The sequence below is a fragment of the Sorghum bicolor genome, chromosome 1 (genome assembly GCF_000003195.3).
Source record: "Sorghum bicolor cultivar BTx623 chromosome 1, Sorghum_bicolor_NCBIv3, whole genome shotgun sequence".
NCBI classification, from domain to species: Eukaryota; Viridiplantae; Streptophyta; class Magnoliopsida; order Poales; family Poaceae; genus Sorghum; species Sorghum bicolor.
In genome coordinates this window covers 21,146,764-21,167,948 of record NC_012870.2, presented here as the reverse complement: position 1 = coordinate 21,167,948, position 21,185 = coordinate 21,146,764, and positions in this window count along the sequence as shown.

Below are 21,185 nucleotides of genomic sequence, written 5' to 3'. Positions count from 1 at the left end.
TTGGGCACTTAGAGCATAATTGCAATAAAATGAATAAGAACGAGATAATTGCTAATGAACCTTACATTCCTTTTGATTCTTGTTATGTGCTTATTGTTGGTGTTTGTTAACGCATACAGAGGAATCCACAAGCACACTGATACACCATTGTAGCACTTTACCTAGAAGTATTCAGGATATCGTATTTTCCCAAAGGAACAGTTGAACTAGACTCTTTAATTAGTTAGCCTAGAATCACAAGGAAGATGATTGATTAGATGATGAGGTTTTTCTATGGTTAAGTACTTTAAATGAAGATAACTTCATTTTAACGCAGCTTGCTTCCATCTCTAGAGTATGCCTAGTCTGCCAAGCAATGCCGATCAAACCTCTACTAAAGTCAAATGAGGGGAAATGTTAAGAATGGACAGAGTTGTCACCACCTGCCGCTATCCCCTCACCAGAGAAAGAGAGGCAAACTGAAGATAACGTCCAACCTAGACACCATGCTTACGCTGTCTGCTATTACTCTTGTGTGCATGCAAGGGTTACCCATCTTTATTAGGGCCCTTCTACTAGAGCGTTCACTACTAGAACGAACATCAATCACACAAGCTATAGTAGCACAAAGGTAAATTCTTTAATTTAGATAACCAAAGGATAATGTAAGATCCTTACTCTGAAGTGTAAGATTCTTACAGAGGTACAAGCAGAGAAGTCGCTAGCTCTGGCTTCCCTTCTAAGTGTAGAAGCTACACTTGACAAGTCACTCAGAGCTTTGGCTTCTTCTCTTGCTCCTCTCTCTCTCTCTCACACACACACTACTCTTTATTCCAATGGGAAGGAGCTAAACTAACTAAACTACTACATGTTATTGTCCTTGTTGATGATGATATGAGAAGGGGGATGAAGCCCCTATTTATGCAGGATGTAATCCAAAGTTTTGCATAAGAGCATGAAGGGAACCACCTTCAGAAGTCGACATGCAGCCACTCATGAAGGTTGGTGGTGAGAGGGGCCAGGAGGGGGTCGGCCGCACCCTGGCCACCGCCTTTGCATGTGGGTCATGGTGGACTCATGGATCAGACCTTCACATGTTGCACTTTGTTGGTGCATGTTAGGATGGCATATTCTTGTTCTTTGCACATTTCTAAGTTGAAAAGTGCCTTTTTATGAATAGTCCTCATGTATTCATGTTCATGACCTGTAAAAATACAATTCTCCAAATACATATGAAACAAAGTTAGAAGTAAAGGCATAACTGAAGTTGGCTCACCAAATCTCTCTATCTTTGATGACCAGATTTCATAGTTATTGACTGTCAACAACTACCCCACACTCAGCCTTTCACTCGTCCTCGAGTGAAAGGGATTCTCTTTGATCATGCTTTGTATGCAGGTTATACCCAGCCTCACCTTAACTTGTGAACTTCTATGTGTCTACTAAAATATCTCATATATTTGAAGAATAGAATAGTTGAGGTTTTAATCTTCTTTACTGCATTCGGCTTTAGAAACTTGGGTTTTCAAAGTTTGTTAAAAAAGAATCATCATTGCTCCTCAAATGATACTCTCTTCTTTCTCTTATTGTCTGTTTGGTTCCTCTCATAGCATATATAGTCCCTTTCCACATTCTATCCTAAGTAGAAAATTGGATTTTTAGGTAGGGATTGATTGGCACACTTACCTTGCATTGTCGAGTCAAATAAAGGATCTATGGAGGGCATCTTTGTAGAAGAGTTGAGCTCTTGTTTTGGCTTGAATGTGAACTACTCTTCTTGTCCGTTGATGGTGAATTTGATAGATCCTTTCCTAACATCAATGTGTGCATTAGCAGTGCTCAAGAATGGTCTCCCAAGAATGAGTGACATTCTTGAATCTAGATGCATATTAAGTACCACAAAGTCTACTGGCACGAAGACGAAGTCTCTTATCTTGACTGGAATATTTTCAGCGATGCCCAATGGATATCGGGCTGATATATTGACCAGCTGAAGACACATTGATGTTGGCTCAAGTGTAGTATGATTAAGCTTGTAGTAGACAGAAGCGGGCATCACACTGACACTTGCTCTAAGGTCACAGAGTGCATGGTTGAAATGTTGATTTCCAATTGTACATTTGATGGTCGGACATCCTAGATCCCTTTTCTTTTGTGGTAACTTGTTGAGGATGGCCGCACTGCACTCTTCTGTGAGCTTGATTACTTCAGTGGATGGCAATGGTCTCTTCTTGTTAAGAATATCTCTGATATACTTGGTGTATGTAGGGACCTTTATGCCATCTAGCAGAGGTATATTGATATATAATTTTTGAAGTACCTCCATGAACTTACCAAACTGCTCATCTACTTCTTGTGGTCTTCTATTCCGATGAGGAAACGGTAGATAATTGGTTTCAGGAATGTTGTTCTCGTTCTCCACCATTATTGGTAATGATGAATCGACATTGCTGTTGATGGTCCTTAAGTATGAAATATAATCATCAAATAAACAGAGAAAAGGATCCACATGCAACCGACACCCAAACTTAGGGTTTTATCTGACATAATTCCATGAGTTTTGGTGTTTGTCTATTTCTGCAGGGGTTATCAGGAAATACGGAAGAAAGGCCCACACGTCGGGTTTACATAGAGATATTAACGTGCCGCGCAATTATCCTACATCTAGAAGAGTCTAGAAGCCACGGAAACGAATGGGAGACCGGACGGGCTCGGGGGCAGGGCGCCCGCCCTCCCCCCTTGGGCACCCGCCTTGGCCTCGGGGCCAATCACAGCCAACTTCGCGGATCATGCTCCACCGACCTAAAGGATCAAGGAAAACCGTGCGATTAATGTCGGTTTGATCCGACGGCCCACATTCACTTGGAAGGACTATATAAGCAGACCCCCTGGCCCCTAGAGGAGAGGACCTCGAACCCCTAATTCATTATTCATCTTGGGAGAAGAAGCCTCTGATCAAGCCCTAGAGCCACCACATCAATTAGATCTCTAGTTTAGCATAGCTACATAGGATTAGAACTAGAAGGAGTCAATCTTCGATTGGTTTCCGGATCTGTCAAGAGGATTCTTAGTAATTCCTCTATTGTTCTTCAATTGTTCATCTTTGTTCTTCAATATTATGAATATGACTTTGTTGTACTTCAATATATTGATTATGACTTTGCTCTACTTGTTTATATTCACAATTATATTGTTCTCAGTTTATCATAGTTATATGCTTGGTTTAGTTAGATTGGAATTATATACATGTTTAGGACCGTATAGCATTTATCCATATGTACAGTGGGTAAATGGTAAGTATTGTGTAGGCATGGTGCCTATACCGTATTTATTTGCGATTGTACCCTATATGCCAGATCGCGGGGTAGTTCGTGGTAGTGACAGCTCCATTGATTCTTATATAGTCCCCCTCTCGTGTATAGGGCTGGCAGAGCAACATTATTATAGGGGAGTGATTACTATGTTTCTTATATTCTTTGATAATATCACTATGCATGGGCGTAATCCTGTCTCGCAATGATTGCCAAGTATAATTGCACTAACTATGATATGCTAGACTGTATAGTTAAGAATAACTTAGGAAATATTCTCGTAGTTCATCCTAATTCCATGCTAATGACTTGCTAGAATATCTATTGAGGTGCTTATCATTATTATATGTGGCTAAGTTATGCTGATCAGATTAATTATCTTAGTCACCATTCATACTTTATATATCTTTTATGTGACATTTATCCCTGTATGAAAGAGATAGATAACTGCTCTCAATTATACATGCAATGATAGATACTCAATTCTATAATCAACATTGATGTTTAGCAATCCCTTCCCAGTGGTAAAAATATAAATAACGATACCTGGAATACTTCCCGGTTAAAATGCTACATCGGTATTAATCTGTGCGTTTACAGATCTCATTTATTATCTATTTAGAAGAGCAATTGCATATTTCAATACTGCGTCTTTCATGTCATGCTGGGGATGACAACTTGGCTTAAGTGGCATGAGAGATAGGTTTGACATTTTTGGCGCCGTTATCAGAATTAGAAAACTAAGTCTACTTTTGGTAGTGACGTTAAGAATGCCCAACAATTGCCACTGGTCTTTTACTACCTTTTGGGTAGGGATGATCTTTGGTGGAACTCCCTCTCCTTGTAGTGATATTCTTTACCTACTTAGGGTTAGTGGCAACAGGCAACGCAGCAGCCAACTGTGCTATTTTTGCTTCTATCCTTTTATTATATTCAAGTTGGTCATTAATGCCAGATGAGAAACTATCCATTTTAACATTTATATCTTCCAAGGTTTTATCATTATTAGCAAGCCTAGTGTTAATGTCTAGGTTGATTTTAGACTGCTGCATAATTATCTCTCTTAAAGAAGGTTGCTTTGTAAAATTACCTGAATTCATACCTTGGCTATCTTGATGCTGTCTCCAATTTGGTTGATGTGGAACTTTCCTGACGGTGGGACTTGATTTAGATTTAGATATTGCTTCAATCGCCCTCTCGTCTTCCTTGTACTTGGCTCTCTGGTCTAACCAGTGGAGCAAGTCATCCATCTTGGTGGATAGTGCATTTACTTCTTCAATTGCTTCTTCACCTTTGTCTTGGGACCAGCTTTCATTATCTGATATCTTCTCCATAAGCTACTTAGCTTTCCCAAGAGTGAGTGATAAGATTGATCCTTCAGCAGTGGCATCCAGGTGCTCAGGCGTCTTTTGGTTTAATCCATGATAAAAGCCTTGCATGAGTAACCATTCTTCCATTCCATGATAAGGACAATCTTGAATGTATCCTTGCAAATGCTCCCATGCTTCTGAAATGGTTTTTGTCTTCTGCTATTGGAAATTGGTAATCTTTCCTCTTAAGGCATTTGTCTTGCCTATTGGGAAGAATTTTGCTAGAAAGGCCTTGGAACACTTCGCCCATGTGTTGATGTCTTCTTTGTTGGCATAGAACCACTGCTTCGCTCTTCCCACTAGTGAGAATGGAAAGAGGCGAAGTAGTATGATATCTTGATTAACTCTTTCTATGGCGATGGTGTTTCCAATCTCCATGAAGTCCTACAGATGTGTACTTGCGTCTTCATTCTACTTTCCACTGTATTGGATAGCTTGCACCATGTTGATGAGGCTTGGCTTGAGCTCAAACTCAAGATTTTCTGTTCTCAGTACTAGATCAGTGCAGATGTTCTCCATTATTGGAGCAAAGAACTCCCACAAGGTATTTTCAGCCATCGCTTCAAATACTGGTGACGAGCTTCCTTCTTGATTGATCCGATTCAGATAAAGAATTGAGTGAATCAGATTCAATCCTGCTATTACCCTGTATAAAAGTATAAACACAGAAAAACAAACAAGGGCAAACCTACCAAGTAGAGGTGACTAGCAAGCTACCTACTCATTTACTAAGTATATGTTTAGGCAATTTTTCTCTAAAAGTTTATTTCTTACCCGGCAACGGCGCCAAAAATGCTTGTTTACACTTCTAACACCACTTAAGCTAAGTTGTCATCCCTAGCATGGTGCCAGAAGTGTGGTATAAAAATTGTCCACTAATAAAAAAAATATAAGATCCGCAAGTGTACAGATTAAATACCATTGTAGCACTTAACCAGGAAGTATTCCAGGTATCATTATTTATATTTAGCTCAAGGGAAAGAACTAAGGACTTAAACAATGATATCAACTTGCAAAACATGACTACTTATGAGTGATTGGGTTGCATAGTCACATACTTGGCAGGAGGTAAACCATAGATATATAATATATAAAATATAGAGGCCCAAGGAATATAAAGACTAGATTTAGACTAGTCAGCTTAATATTAGGTAGACGTCCAATTAGTTCAAGAGATATAAAATCCAATGTAGTTCTAATTTATCAAGTCATTCATCTACTCTAATGCTACACTATCATATATAGCACAAAAGACTCTTCATTTATGTATAAGGAACATTGCTATAAAAAGCCAAGGCAGAGCTGGACTTCCTACGCAACTGCAGTTCTAGCTATCCTACCAATAGGGGATGGAATACAAAGGACTCAACAGAACTGTCACTTCCGTGATCTACCACGCAACCCGACCAATAGGGTGTAATTGCAGATAAACGACATCTAAGCACCATGCTTACATGACATCTATCACCTAACTCTCCCGCAAAGAGGGCTAAGTGCTTTGCAAACATATACATAAACTCATTATCAATCATAACCATATCAAATGTAGAACTAGAATAAACTAGGAACATAATAAATAGAAACATAATTATATTTAGAATAAAGTCAAAAGAGAGATAAAAGATAATACCAATCTCTAATGATGAAGATCTAGAAATTCTAAGCACAGGCACCCAACTCTTCCTCTATCTAATCTAATCCTATGTAGAAGATGAAGATTAGGAGTAGCTAATCTATCTCTAATCCTTGGCTCTAATGGCTCCCTCTAATTCTCAGATGAGAATAAAAATATAATTTTGTTTTTCTCTCTCAATTTTGAGCTTCTCTATAGGGGAGTAGGCTTGTATTTATAGCCCCCTAGGAAGAACCACAACCCTTGGATCAAATCGACTTAACCGTGCGCTTAAGATTAATCCTCAAAGTCGGTGTAGGCAGGATCCGCGCAGTTGGCTCTGATTGGCCAACCTCCTCGGGCGGCCGCCCCACCCCTCCCTGGGCGGCCGCCCCTACCCTATGGTAGGTGGGCCCTAGGTTTCAGGGCACGTCTTCCTGAGTCTTCTAGAGTCTTCTGGAGATGACGTTCGGGTCTTCTCTCTGTTGACACTAGCTAACACCACTTAGATACTAGGTTGTCATCCCCAGCATAGTGCTAGAGTGTACATAGGTATTTATAAATGTAAGGGCTCTCTAGAAAATAATCTATTCTATCCGCAAGCGCACAGATAAAACACCTCATTGTAGCATTTCACCAGGATAAGTATTCCAGGTATCGTTATTTATAATTTTGCTCAAGGGATGAAATTAAAGTAAAAGGGGTAAAATCTATCAAGGCATAGACTAGAGATAAACTTGCAAGAACATGATTACTAATGAGAAACTCGTCACACAGTCACTTACTTTAGCAGGGGGTAAACCATAAAGATAATGATAATGAATTATAAGTTCATGGGTAGATAACACAGCGATTAGAAAATAGACTACTCCTCATATGTAGGTGATGTCGGATTAGCTAGAGAATGGATTCTAAGTTATCTACTAACTACTAAGTCATAATCTACTCTAGTTATCTACAAGATCATATATAGCATAAAAGACTCTTCATTCATGTATAAGGAACATTGATAAAGTAAATCAGAGCATCGCATGACTTACTCCACAATACCGGTTCTGCCTGTCCTATCAACGGTGGATGGACTATATTAGAATCAACGAAGCTGTCACTATCGCGAACTACCACACGACCCAGCCAATAGGATACATTTGTAGATAAATAACATCTAAGCACCACGCTCACATGTGATCTATCACCTAACTCCCTCGCGTCAAGAGCTAAGCGCTTTGCAAATTTATACATAAACTCATTATCAATTAGAACTATATCAAATATAGAACTAGAACAAACTAAGAACATAATAATTAGAGACATAATGCAATTAGAACAAAGAATTAGAGAAAGATATGAATAATACCAATCTTTATTACCGAAGATCCGAATCCAGAGCGTAGTGCTCTACTTCTCTAATTGCTATCTAATCAAACCTCTAAACTTGAAGGATTAGGGAGTAGCTAATTCTAATTCTCTGTGGGAGAGAAGCTCTAAATCCTAACTTTGATGGCTACCTCTGAATAATGATTTCTTCTCTTCTCCAGGGGGGTTTGGCCTTGGTTTTATAGTCCCCTCAAGTGAACGTGAGCCATTAGATCAAACCGACATAGATTGTATGGTTTAGATTAATCCTTTAGGTCGGTGGAGCGTAGTCCCGAAGCAGAGTCCAGATTGGTCTCCAACCCTGGGCGGGCGCCCAAGGGGGGTTGGCGGCCGCCCTACCCCCGAGCCCGATCGTGCTCTCATTCATTCCCGTGGCTTCTGGACTCTTCTAGATTGAGGAAAATTGCGCGGCACGTAATTATCTCGTTGTAAACATGACATGTGGGCCTTCTCTCCATATTCTCTAATAACCCCCTGCAGAAATAGATAAACACCAAAGCTCGTGGAATTCTGTCAGATAAAACCCTAACTCTAGATGTTTGTTTCATATTGATCCTTTTTCATGTTTATTTGATTATTAATTTTAGTACTTAAGGACCGTCAACAAACTCCCCCAAGCTTACCCTTTGCTCGTCTCTGAGCAAATAGCTAAACTTAGACGAATCAGAAGTTGCTTCGATGTTTTCTTTCCTGACAGGCACACATGCTTTTACATAAAATTCTTCCAGATTAGAGTGAAGTGTTATGGAGTTTAGTACCTGCACTTAAATCTTAAGTAATCGAAAGACAAAATAGTTAAGTCAAGCACTATTCCTCCTGTCTATACTTCACCTTTGTTCCAGAGTTTTTCATAAGTTTTCAAAATAAAACTCAGAGTTCCCAGCAATGATTCTCTCAAGTCTCTCTATATGTAGTATTTGTGGATCCTTACCATAATGTCACTTACCTATAGCTAATAGAATATTTAAGTGGAGCTCATAGGAGTGAAAAACAGCTCATACATATGTTGTCTAATTGAGCTATGGATCCAAAGGAACTCAGCATATAATTAAATCAAGATGTGCATGTGTGATGGAGTAAATGATAGTGATGGTAAAAATGTATAAGTAATAATAAAACTTACTTCTCATTGCTCCTCATATTGCTATCTCTCCTCCTCTTTGATCTTTGCTTTGGGAGAACATGGGCTATCTCTCTTTTTTTCAGGTGGGTAGATTATACCCCTAATTCTAATGTCGGACACTTGTCCTTTTTTCCGCTCAAGTGGGCATCTTTGTACCCCTAATTCTACTTCGGACACTTGTCCATTTTTACCTCTTATCTCATTCCTTTTCTTTTATCGAGGTTTCGGGCACTTGCCCCTTTTTATTTCCTCGTATATTTTTGCATAACCCATGCCTCTTCTGCATTGAATCTTTTTAGAGAGAGAAAATAACAATATTTGGGACAGTGAGTGATAATATATATATATATATATATATATATATATATATTATTTTTTTTTAACAATTTTAGTGAATGGTGATGGATGGTGTGGTAGATGTGTGCAAGTGAATATCTTAATTTAACCACATGAAAAGCTCCTAAGGGTCAACACAGCTCGATCAAACTCAATGTAAGTGTAGTAAAAGATGTTATAACAAATATGGTTGTGGTAGGTAGTTTGGTGTGCTAGGAACTCATCATGTGATTTGCAAGTTTTCAAAGTAAATCTCCAGAACTTAGTGTAGTAGGAACAAGATAAATAGCAGCTCAACTTTATATCATGCCTTTCTCTTACCTAGACTTTAGTTTTATGCTTCCCAGAGATAGTAATTTCAGTTTTAGTAATTATTGGAAGAACTCTAATGTAAAAGCTAGGTACTTGTAAGTAAGCAAACAGAGCAACTGTTCATCATTTCCATCATGTATCTTTTTGGTCTTTTATTTTTCTAGAGATTAAACTTAGCAGGGAAATAAAGCACACTCATCTACACACTCTTTTTATTTTGTTTTCATGTTTATAAAATGCAGTAAATTAAAGTAAGAAAATATTTATTGCGTTTTCTAATTTTTCCCTTTTAAGATAAAATACTAAAATAGAAAAGAATAAATAAGAAGAGCAAATAAAAACTTACTTGATAAATTGGGGAGGAACTCCCCCAAGCTGAATGTTGACGTCGATCTTACGCGATGTTCGAAAATCGCATCATAGTTGTGATGTTGTCATTCATTGTTGTTGTATCTTGTCTCAGCTCTTGTACTGCAGCAGCATGGTCCTGGTTCCATTTTTGTTGTTCTTATAGGAGTCTTCCATGTTCTGCTTGCGTGTTCTAGATGTCGAGGAGGGTGTTGTCGGTACGAGTGAAGAAAGCACCGGCCTCTTGATAGTAGTCATTCGTGAAGGCGTAGGAGGCATCGGAGTATCGTCCTGCATCAAATTGGGGTGGAGGTCTGGATCCTGAAGCTCCATATGGATCAGTGGAGTACCTGCCCGTATGGAAAGGCGGGTTTGTCCACTGGTGATCTTGGCTTTCCGGCCATGTCTCCTCTGTTGGCTCTTGTGGTTGCGCATGTCGAACCCATGGGTCTCGAAGGACTCGAGGGTTGTAATCGCAATAATGCAGGTGTGCTGCTTCTTCTGGTCCGGGGTCAGCTCCATACCAGGTGCGTTCTCGATGGGTGGTCACCCTTTCAGATGCCACTCGCTGTGGAGCTCTCTGGTTCACTGGTGTTGCTGCAATCTCAATCAAAAAATTTTGGACAACGTATAGGCCAAGGTTCGGGTTAGGTAACCGAATCTTGCCTCTATCATCATATAGCATATATATTATATTCCCCTCTTTCTTTAACATCCGAGCTTGTCTAAACGTGTCATAGCCATGGTAAATTCTTAATTCCTCTATGAAGTCCAATGACAAGTTTTCTAGTAAGTGAAGATTAATGGCTAGACGAGTGATAAGTGAAGTACATCCTACTGGTCCCTGCAGACTAGGTACACTAAGCCAATGTGAAACTAAAAGTGTAACAGGTGAAGTGGGTACTTTACTAATAGCAGCATATAAATGTTGTAAATCTCCTACTCTTACTTTCCTAATATCATCACGATAGAAAAGATTGTACCCAAGCCATTTGTGGAACATCCTAAGAGTGGGGTGTTCCATGTCACTGGTTCGGGCTTGACTATAAAAATTATCTCTAGATATTTCTCTCCAAAACTGGTGTCTCTCAAAATTGGGTAGGTCGGAGTCAATGTTCAGGATGCATCTTGAAGAGAAACCAAGATGGTCGCTCAGCTCTCTCCAAGACAACATAATTTCCTGTTTGAACATCCGAAAAACAATTCCCCCCCTCATAATATTGTAAGGTGCAAAGAAATTCGAGGGTGAGAAGATGAGAACCCAGCTCAGTTATATTCCAAAAATTTGTCCAACCTAACATCTGGAAAATTAAGTCAAATTCAGTGTCCATACCTGTTTCTTGTAGTAAGATTGGATCAAGAGTAGGGGTGTGAATGAAATCTTTGTTTTTCAACTGCTGATAGACTTCCTTCTCCCTTCGGGTCTTTAGTCCAAGGTCTCCTATCTTGAGAAGGACCTTAACTTGCTGACCTGATGAAGATGATGGAGCTTGTGTGGGTGTCGGGTCGACGCTCATCTCTGATGGCTGTGAGGAGTGTCGGGCTGAACTCCTTGTACCAATGTTCTTGAGAGCCTTCCCTGCATTCTTCACCTTCTTAAACATCCTGCAAACAAAAGTTGGCAAAAACACAACTAGTGGAAAATATGAGAGAAAATGTTAGTGGTCAGTTGTCCGGAGTGTCAGTAGTCCAGGGGTTAGTCGTTCAAGATAAGTTTTCTATTTCGGTTTAACCTCCCTAAACAACTTTTACTTCTGCTTAGACAACGGGATCACTACTTACTAGGTGATAATCACTCTCTCAAAAGAACTCCCAACCTTCTCTTCCACTCTCCTCTTTCTCTCTACTCTCTTCTACAAGAGCTCCTTCTCGGGAAACTGAAACTTGTGTGGTTTTCTGGAGTGCTTGTGTGGAGAGGATGGAGGTAGAATGTGGCTATTTATAGGAGCAAGAGGGGACAGGGTGGGCGCCCTTGGTAGGTGGGCGGGCGCCCACTCCTGGTGTTCATCCTGGGTGTGCCTCCTCCACTTGCTTCCTTGCTTTGATCTCACGCAGAATAATATTGAGTTGGTGGTGGTTGGACGGTGGAAAGATGTCAGGTGAGTGGAAACATATTGGTGGGTGAAATTATGTGATGGGATATATGTGAGGTGAAGTGTATGACATGTGGGACCCAAGGAGTATGGGTCATGCTTCTAGAAGATTAATATAATTAATTATAATGCAGGAAAATCTATGAGAATTAAAATGATTATGGAAAATATTTTTGTGCCTCCACAATAATTAATAAATATGGGTTGTTACACACTATGAATATTATTTATATGGGGCTTTTGATTATTATAATAATGCTATGAATATATATGACTAGTGCAAGAATTAATTATGCAAGAATTTAAATATGAGAAAAATAATAATGCGGATAAATACCGATTTACCTCCCGGTGAGGGTTTGGGATTTTTAGGTCCCCCAAGCTGGACCTCCAAATCTTTTAATCTTCTGAGTTACCTTCCTCTGGAGATGGTGTCTCCAGTGGTTCTTCATGAACTTCCTTCACTGTAGAGTCTCTCTCTGGTCTGGGTTTGAATGTGAAGTGTTCTTCTTGACCGTTTATGTTGAACTTGATTTCTCCCTTCCCGACATCAATGTGGGCATTGGCAGTGCTCAGAAATGGCCTTCCAAGGATGATGGACACTTTTGAGTCAGGACTCATGTCCAGTACTACGAAGTCTACTGGCACCAGGAAATCTCTGATCTTGACTGGAATGTTCTCGGCGATGCCCAACGGGTGTCGAACCGATTGATCCGCTAGTTGTAGGCACATTGATGTTGGTTCTTGGGTCGCATGCTCAAGATTTTTGTAGACTGATGCTGGCATCACACTGACACTTGCTCCGAGATCACAAAGTGCATTGTTGAAGTGTTGGTTTCCGATCGAGCAATCAATAGTGGGGCATCCTGGATCTTCCTTCTTCTTTGGTGGCTTGTTGAGGATGGCCGCACTACACTCTTCTGTCAGCTTGATAACCTCAGTGGTGGGCAGTGGCCTCTTCTTGTTAAGAATATCTCTGATGTACTTTGCATATGTAGGTACCTGTATGGCATCGAGCAGAGGTATGTTGACATATAATTTCTGAATGACTTCTACAAACTTACCAAACTGCTCATCCGACTACAGTCCTCTGTTTCTTCTGGGAAATGGCAAATAGTTGGTGTCGTAAAAATCTTTCCTCATTTCTCCAGTTCTTGGTGGTTGTAGCAGATCTCTTGCTTCAACTGGGCTTTCTTCTTCTATCACTGCTGGTTGCACTGGTGCTGATGTTCTTTGTTTCTCTTTTGGGTATGGGGGATCTCTCGTAGCTTTGCCTCCTCTAGTAGTTATATTCTTTACCTGCTCAATGTTAGTAGCAACAGGCAGTGCAGCAGCTATCTTTATTAATTTAAGCTCTACCCTTTTATTAAGAGTGTTTTGCTCATCAAAGGCAGTTAGTAGAAAATCCATTTTATTGTGTATATCTTTTAGAGATGATTTATTTGTATCTAGCCTTTGTTTAACTTCATCATTAATTTTGGTTTGTTGAGCAATTATCTCTTTTAGTGAAAGTTGCTTGAAAGTATTACCTGAATTCATACCTTTGCTATTGGGTTGACTCGAAGTTGGTTGATATTTTTATGCTGTCTCAATGGCCCTTTGATCTTCTTTGATCTTGGCCCTCTGGTCAATCCAATGGAGCAAGTTTTCCATCTTAGTTGATAATGCATTTACTTCTTCTAGTATTTCTTCAGTTTGATGACATTGTTGAGCTTTATCTTCGAACCAGCTTTGATTTTCTGCTATCTTATCCAAAAGTATCTCTACTTTTCCAGTTGTAAGCTCCAAGAATGATCCTTTAGCGGATGCATCTAGGCACTCACGAGCCTTCTGGGTTAATCCAAGGTAGAAGTTCTGCATAAGTAACCATGTGGCCATTCCATGGTGAGGACAATCTGATATGTATCCTTGAAAACGCTCCTATGCTTCTGAAATGGCTTCTGTCTTCTGTTGTTGGAAACTGACAATATTTCCTCTTAAGGAAGTTGTTTTGCCTATAGGGAAAAACTTTGATAGAAAGGCATCTGACAAGTTCGTTCAGTTGTTGATGTTATCTTGATGAGTGTAGAACCACTTCCTCGCTTTTCCTTCTAGTGAGAATGGAAAAAGGCGAAGCAGTATGACGTCTTTGTCAACTCCGTTGATGTGGATTGTGCTTCCAATCTCTAAGAAATTCTACAAGTGTGCACTAGCATCTTCATGTGCCTTTCCACTGAATTGTATAGCTTGCACCAAATTGATGAGGCTTGACTTGAGCTCAAACTCAGGTATTCCTTCTTCTACTGCAAATCTTGGACCAGTTAGAATGTTCTCAAGGCTTGGAGCAGAGAATTCTTGTAGGGTCTTCTGTGCCATAGCTTCAGCAATTGGTAGCTAGCTTCTTCTTCTCTTGATTGCTTTGGTTCTGATGATGAAGAGTTGAATGTACCCAAAGTCAATCCTGATATACCCTGTATAAAAATGTAAACATAGAAAAACAACAGGGTGAACCTGCCAAAGCAGAGGTGCCTTGTTACGATTTCTCACTTAGTAGCTGTTTTATGCAATTATTTCTCTATAGTCTAGTCTAAAATTTTATATGAATAACCTTGATTGATTTTCTGGCTTTCCTTACCGTTCCTAAGTATTACCCTATTGTTCCCCTCTATGACTTATTCCTGAGACTCGTATAATATCCCCGGCAACGGCGCCAGAAATGCTTGTTGACACTAGCTAACACCACTTAGATACTAGGTTGTCATCCCCAACATGGTGCCAGAGTGTACATAGGTATTTATAAATGTAAGGGCTCTCTAGAAAATAATCTATTCTATCCACAAGCGCACAGATAAAACACCTCATTGTAGCATTTCACCAGGATAAGTATTCCAAGTATCGTTATTTATAATTTTTCTCAAGGGATGAAATTAAAGTAAAAGGGGTAAAATCTATCAAGGCATAGACTAGAGATAAACTTGCAAGAACATGATTACTAATGAGAAACTCGTCACACAGTCACTTACTTTAGCAGAGGGTAAACCATAAAGATAATGATAATGAATTATAAGTTCATGGGTAGATAACACAGCGATTAGAAAATAGACTACTCCTCATATGTAGGTGATGTCGGATTAGCTAGAGAATGGATTCTAAGTTATCTACTAACTACTAAGTCATAATCTACTCTAGTTATCTACAAGATCATATATAGCATAAAAGACTCTTCATTCATGTATAAGGAACATTGATAAAGTAAATCAGAGCATCGCATGACTTACTCCACAATACCGGTTCTGCCTGTCCTATCAATGGAGGGTGGATTATATAAGAATCAACGAAGCTGTCACTATCGCGAACTACCACACGACCCGGCCAATAGGATACATTTGCAGATAAATAACATCTAAGCACCACGCTCACATGTGATCTATCACCTAACTCCCTCGCGTCAAGAGCTAAGCGCTTTGCAAACTTATACATAAACTCATTATCAATTAGAACTATATCAAATATAGAACTAGAACAAACTAAGAACATAATAATTAGAGACATAATGCAATTAGAACAAAGAATTAGAGAAAGATATGAATAATAGAAATCTTTATTACCAAAGATCCGAATCCAGAGCGTAGTGCTCTACTTCTCTAATTGCTATCTAATCAAACCTCTAAACTTGAAGGATTAGGGAGTAGCTAATTCTAATTCTCTGTGGGAGAGAAGCTCTAAACCCTAACTTTGATGGCTACCTCTGAATAATGATTTCTTCTCTTGGGGGTTTGGCCTTGGTTTTATAGTCCCCTCAAGTGAACGTGAGCCATTGGATCAAACCGACATAGATTGTATGGTTTAGATTGATCCTTTAGGTCGGTGGAGCGTAGTCCCGAAGCAGAGTCCCGATTGGTCTCCAACCCTGGGCGGGCGCCCAAGGGGGGTGGGCGGCCGCCCTGCCCCCGAGCCCGATCGTGCTCTCGTTCATTCCCGTGGCTTCTGGACTCTTCTAGATTGAGGAAAATTGCGCGGCACGTAATTATCTCGTTGTAAACATGACATGTGGGCCTTCGCTCCATATTCTCTGATAACCCCGTGCAGAAATAGATAAACACCAAAGCTCGTGGAATTCTGTCAGATAAAACCCTAATTCTAGATGTTTGTTTCATATTGATTCTTTTTCATGTTTATTTGATTATTAATTTTAGTACTTAAGGACCGTCAACACTCTCTATATAAATCTGACATGTGGACCTCCTTTTGTTCTTATTCCGATAACCCCCTGCAGAAACAGACATTCACCAAAACTCATGGAAATTGTCAGTGAAAACCCTAAGGCTATGGTGATGTTCAGTTTTTATCCCCTTTCTTCTCCTTAGTTGACATATAATTTTGATGGTTAACAATCGTCAACAGCTGCCGCCATGACAGTCGGACCTGCCTGCTCAATTGGGCATAGAGAGGCCATCTCCATACAATTCACTATGAACCTAGCTCCATCTGAATGTCACCTAAGAGCTCAACCCTACCCCGCCTTGCCCCATGCCTTGGCCAGCTCCAGTTTGGAGTTTTCCTCCCCATGGTGCTGTTAAGGTCATGGTTGGCCGCATGGATTGGCACTCCACCTGCAGTACCGCTCACGCTCATTTAGTTGCACCATAGCTTTTCCTCAATGCCCTCCACCTCACACACATTGTAGCCTACGCTCTACCATGTCCTAGCCATGGTGACACGCCTGTGTCAGCATCGAAGCACCGTCGCACCCTTGGTCACATGCAGCCAGCGCTGCTTACGGTGTTTCCGGCCAAACCTCGAGCTTGGTCGACATAGTGGTGACTCACTGGTGCTCAGCCGCCTTCTCTTCTAGCTGTTTAGCTCCCTAGCTCAATGGAACATGGCCGCCATCCTTTGCAGATCAGGTTTGACATGGTGATGTCGTTGCACTAGTTCCTAGCCCTCCAGTCGCTGGCAGTCGTTTACGTGGGTCCCTTAGGTGAGCATTGGCCCCTTAGATCGCACGCGCATGTCCCTAGATGGCTAGCATAATAAATGGGTGTCGGCCGGTGTCACTCCAGTGCGCACTGGCATTCTAGGGGCATCCCCGATGTGAAGATGAGTTCTTTCGGGGTCTTAGCTGCAAAAGCACTGACTAAGGGAATAGTGCGCATACAGTCTTGATTACGTTTAAGTCTGGGGGCTCTTTTGCTTAAGTGTTGCACATGTAGGCTCTGCCCCGTCGTGGGTTGTTTTTGTGTGTGGGCCGCGCCTATCGCAGGCCGCGTTGGGCTGAATCACGTTTCTTCTTTTTGGGAGGATAAGTAACGCTTTAATAATTTAGCTTCTGTGTTGAACTTTGGAAAATCATAACAAATCTTGTAGATTTCCAAAAATAGTGAAACTAATTTTGTTAGGTTCCTATAATCATGCTCTAACAGGAGTGGAGTGGATTGACCTTTCTTGTACTTGGAATGCAAGTGGGACGTGTGTTTCGAGATACCCAGCTAGGATACATTGATTCGCAAATCACCGTTGTTTCGACGATATGACTTGGCTATGGTAAAATGGTTCCGTTTGCTCAATTCTTGCTTGAAAGTAGAACATGTTGAAGGGTTGAGATGGCGGACTAGAGGGGGGTGAATAGTCCTTTCTAAAATTTATTACGCCGGCTAACCAAAACAAATGTGGAATTAAAACTATCGGTCTAGCCAAGACTACACCACTCTATCTAAGTTCTCTAGCACCTTGTAAAAGATCCTAAACAAGCAAACAAGGTGCTACCTTAGTAAGAGCTCACCAAACCAATTCTAGGAGCAAGGTCACACAAACCTATGCAACTAGTACTTTGCAAATCGGGGGAGCTCCTACACAAACTAGTGAGGCAAAGCGCACAAAGCCTAAGCTCACTAGCAAGCTCAATAACAAGGCAACTAATGCCAAATTAGAGAGCGCAAATTATTTAGCTACACAAACTAAGCAATGTGACTAACAAGGTTACACAAACCAAATTAGTCACGCAAGGGAACTACTTCTAGCTACACAAGCAAGAAGGTAACTAGCAAGCTACACAAGCTAACTAATTACAAGAGCAACTACACAAGCACAAGTATATGAATGTAAGAACAAGCTTGTGTTAGGGACTTGCAAACCAATGGGAAGAACAATGTTGACACAATGATTTTCTCCTGAGGTTCACTTGGTTGCCACCAAGCTACGTCCCCGTTGAGACAAGCTCCAAGGTTGCCGCCGGTCCTCTTGCTAGTGGTGACCCGCAAGTCACACTCTCCCACGTGGAGTGCTTACCACAAGCTCTAGCACTTGACCCGGTCAGACCACTTGTCGCTCTTCACGTCTCGCTCAACTAGAGTTGCTCTTCGCGATCCCCACGGCGTGAGCACCGTACCCCTCACAATCTCTCCTCTGGAGCACCGCACAATCTCCTTGTGTGCTTCGACGGAGTCACAAGCCACCAAGCCGTCTAGGAGGTGGCAATCTCCAAGAGTAACAAGCACCACCGGCTTGCAACATGAACACCTAGTGCCACTCGATGCAATCTCTAAATGCAACGCACTAGAATCGCTCACTCACACAATCGGATGATCACTATCAAGCATATGTGAGTTAGAGGCTTTACTAGCACTCTCCAAGCATGGACACTAAGTCCCAAGGGTGCTCAGCACCAGCCAAGGCCGGCCACCACTTCTATTTATAGCCCCAAGGGCCAAACTAGCTGTTGCCCCTTCACTGGGCAAAACACGTGGGCACCGGACGCTCACAGGGGGCCACCGAACGCTCAACCCCGAGCGTCCGGTGCTCAGCTGACCGCCACGTGTCACTAGCCGTTTGAACTCGACCGTTGCCGCCAACGGCTACTGCGTACGCGCGCCTGCACAGCACCACCAGACGCTCTACTGAGTGAGCACCGGACGCGTCCAGTGCACACCGGACCCGTGCGCAGAGAGCTCCGCAAACTCGCAGGGTCACCGGACGCAAGCCACCGGACGCACCGTGAGCGTCCGGTGCTCACCGGACTCGTGCGCAGAGGGGTTCGCCAAGACGCCCGCACACCGGACGCTGAGCACCGGACTCTCTCCGGTGCGTCCGGTGCACTCTGCTACACCCGACAGCCCATCGGACGCTAAAGGCCAACGTCCGGTGAGTGTTTCCTACTGAGAAACACTCCTGTGACTTCTCCAAATTTCCCACCGACGCAATAGAAAATATGCACTTAATTTTCTCAAAAGCGCCGACACCACCAAGTGTATGAAAAGGAACCCACACCCCTCTCAACCCTAGGAACTCCACCTCCTTTGTAAATGTGCCAACACCACCAAGTGTATACCACCAAGTGCAAGTGTGTTAGCATTTTCACAAGCATTTTTTCCAAAGGAGTTAGCCACTCAAACTTGCCACGCCACTCGATCCTAACACGTATGCAAAGTTAGATCGCTCAAGTGGCACTAGATGATCGATATGCAAACAAGTTTGCCCCTCTTGATAGTACGACCATCTATCCTAAATCCGGTCATAAACTTCTCTACACACCTATGATCGGTGAAATGGAAATGCCCTAGGTTATACGTTTGCCTTGCGCTTTCCATTTCATCTCTTCCAATGTTGATGCAACACATGCACCAACCAATCACAAATGATATGATCCACTTCATATCATCACGTGACCGTATTGGTTTATCGATCTTGACCTCACTTGCTCTTCACCGTTGCCTCGGTACATCGGCGCCAAGTCTTGCTCAAGCTTCACCGTCACACGCGGTCCCTCGCTTCAAAGCCTCCAACTTGCCCTTCACTCTTGCAACCGGTCCATCAAGCCAAGCCTCATCTTGATCTTCTCCACCTTGGTCACATGACTCCATGTCATGTCTCATATGCAATGAGCTCCTCCATCATCACATCATCACCTGTGGACTAATCTCCTGTGTATCTCACATAAACACTATTAGTCCACCTAAGTTGTCACTCAATTACCAAAACCAAACAAGGACCTTTCACATGTGCTTACCTTGGTTAGCTCATAAAGTAATAATGACAGCTAAATAAAATGAATCCTAAGGATGAACTTCTAGTAATGCTTTCTACAAAATAAATAGCACACAAACCATAAGGCCTTTCATAATCCTTGAGAGTTAGGAATATATCCCTTTTTGTAAGTCTTATGAGTACATTGTGAACTCAAGGTTTACTTTACCCTGTTGCAAGTGTAGCTTGAGGAGAAGACCTTGTGTGGAGGATTCTACTGGTGGGAACAGTTGGATCCTTGTATCACTTTTGTAGATTTATTTCTGCTATTTTATTTCCACTTTGAACCTTGGTATTATAATAAATGAATTTCATGACTTGTTATTGTATGAAATGAATTGAGTATTGTCAGCTCTACTCATTATTGGATTATGGATGTAAACATGGATTGTTTCGAGTTCTCCCGTTGGGTGTGCTTGATGGAACTGACTAAAATAGCTATCTTTTAGGGTACTTAGTGTCTAGTGGAAGACAAGTATCTCTAAAGGTATGTTATTTTGGGCGGTTCTGCCACAAAAACTATGCTCCTATATTTAGATATATGCATTCCAAGTTTATAGTAAACCAAACTATATGTTGATAAGGATGATAAAAATAGAGGGTGCACATTTTTTGTATACCTTTTGACAAGGAAATCATTCCTTTAGATACAAATGCTCCTCTAACAACTACGCAAGCATTGATTACTAGAGCTCAAGCAAGATATTAAATTTACAGGTGAGCTCATTCCTAACCTAAGTGATCCTTTTCATGATTATGAGAACAGCTAACTACCTAATCATGTTATTATTCTTATAAGCACTAGAGAGGATCATGAAGGACATTAAGAAAGACATGAGGGTGGAGAGGATCAGCATATGTTGATGGTAAAAATGTCATAGTTTTATACTATCCACCGCCATCGGTGAGCAATCATGGTCGTTGGATGCCATGGTGATGCATCCTTGGGCCAGTCAACCTTAGGGGGGGTCGCCAACCCCACCTAAGCTCCACCACATCTCCACTCTCTTACAAGTACCTCCATGCTACCTACATGCTATAGCTATGTGTGTTGGTGCCATGGGCCAAGCATCAAAGATCACTCTCAAAAAAGAAGCTCTAGAAAAGAATAGTAGGTAAAGAATTACCATACTTAGATATTTCTCCATTAGTCTTGCTAACAACCATGTTTGTCAATTTCTTCTCTTGCTTAAATGTACGCTCTGGGTGTGCAATTGCCCAATGCTCATCGCTCTCGCAAACAAAGCAATTTCCTTTAATCTTCTTCTTAAACTTGGTTGTTTATTTATGCTTTGAATTCTATTCATGCTTGTTCCTCTTCTT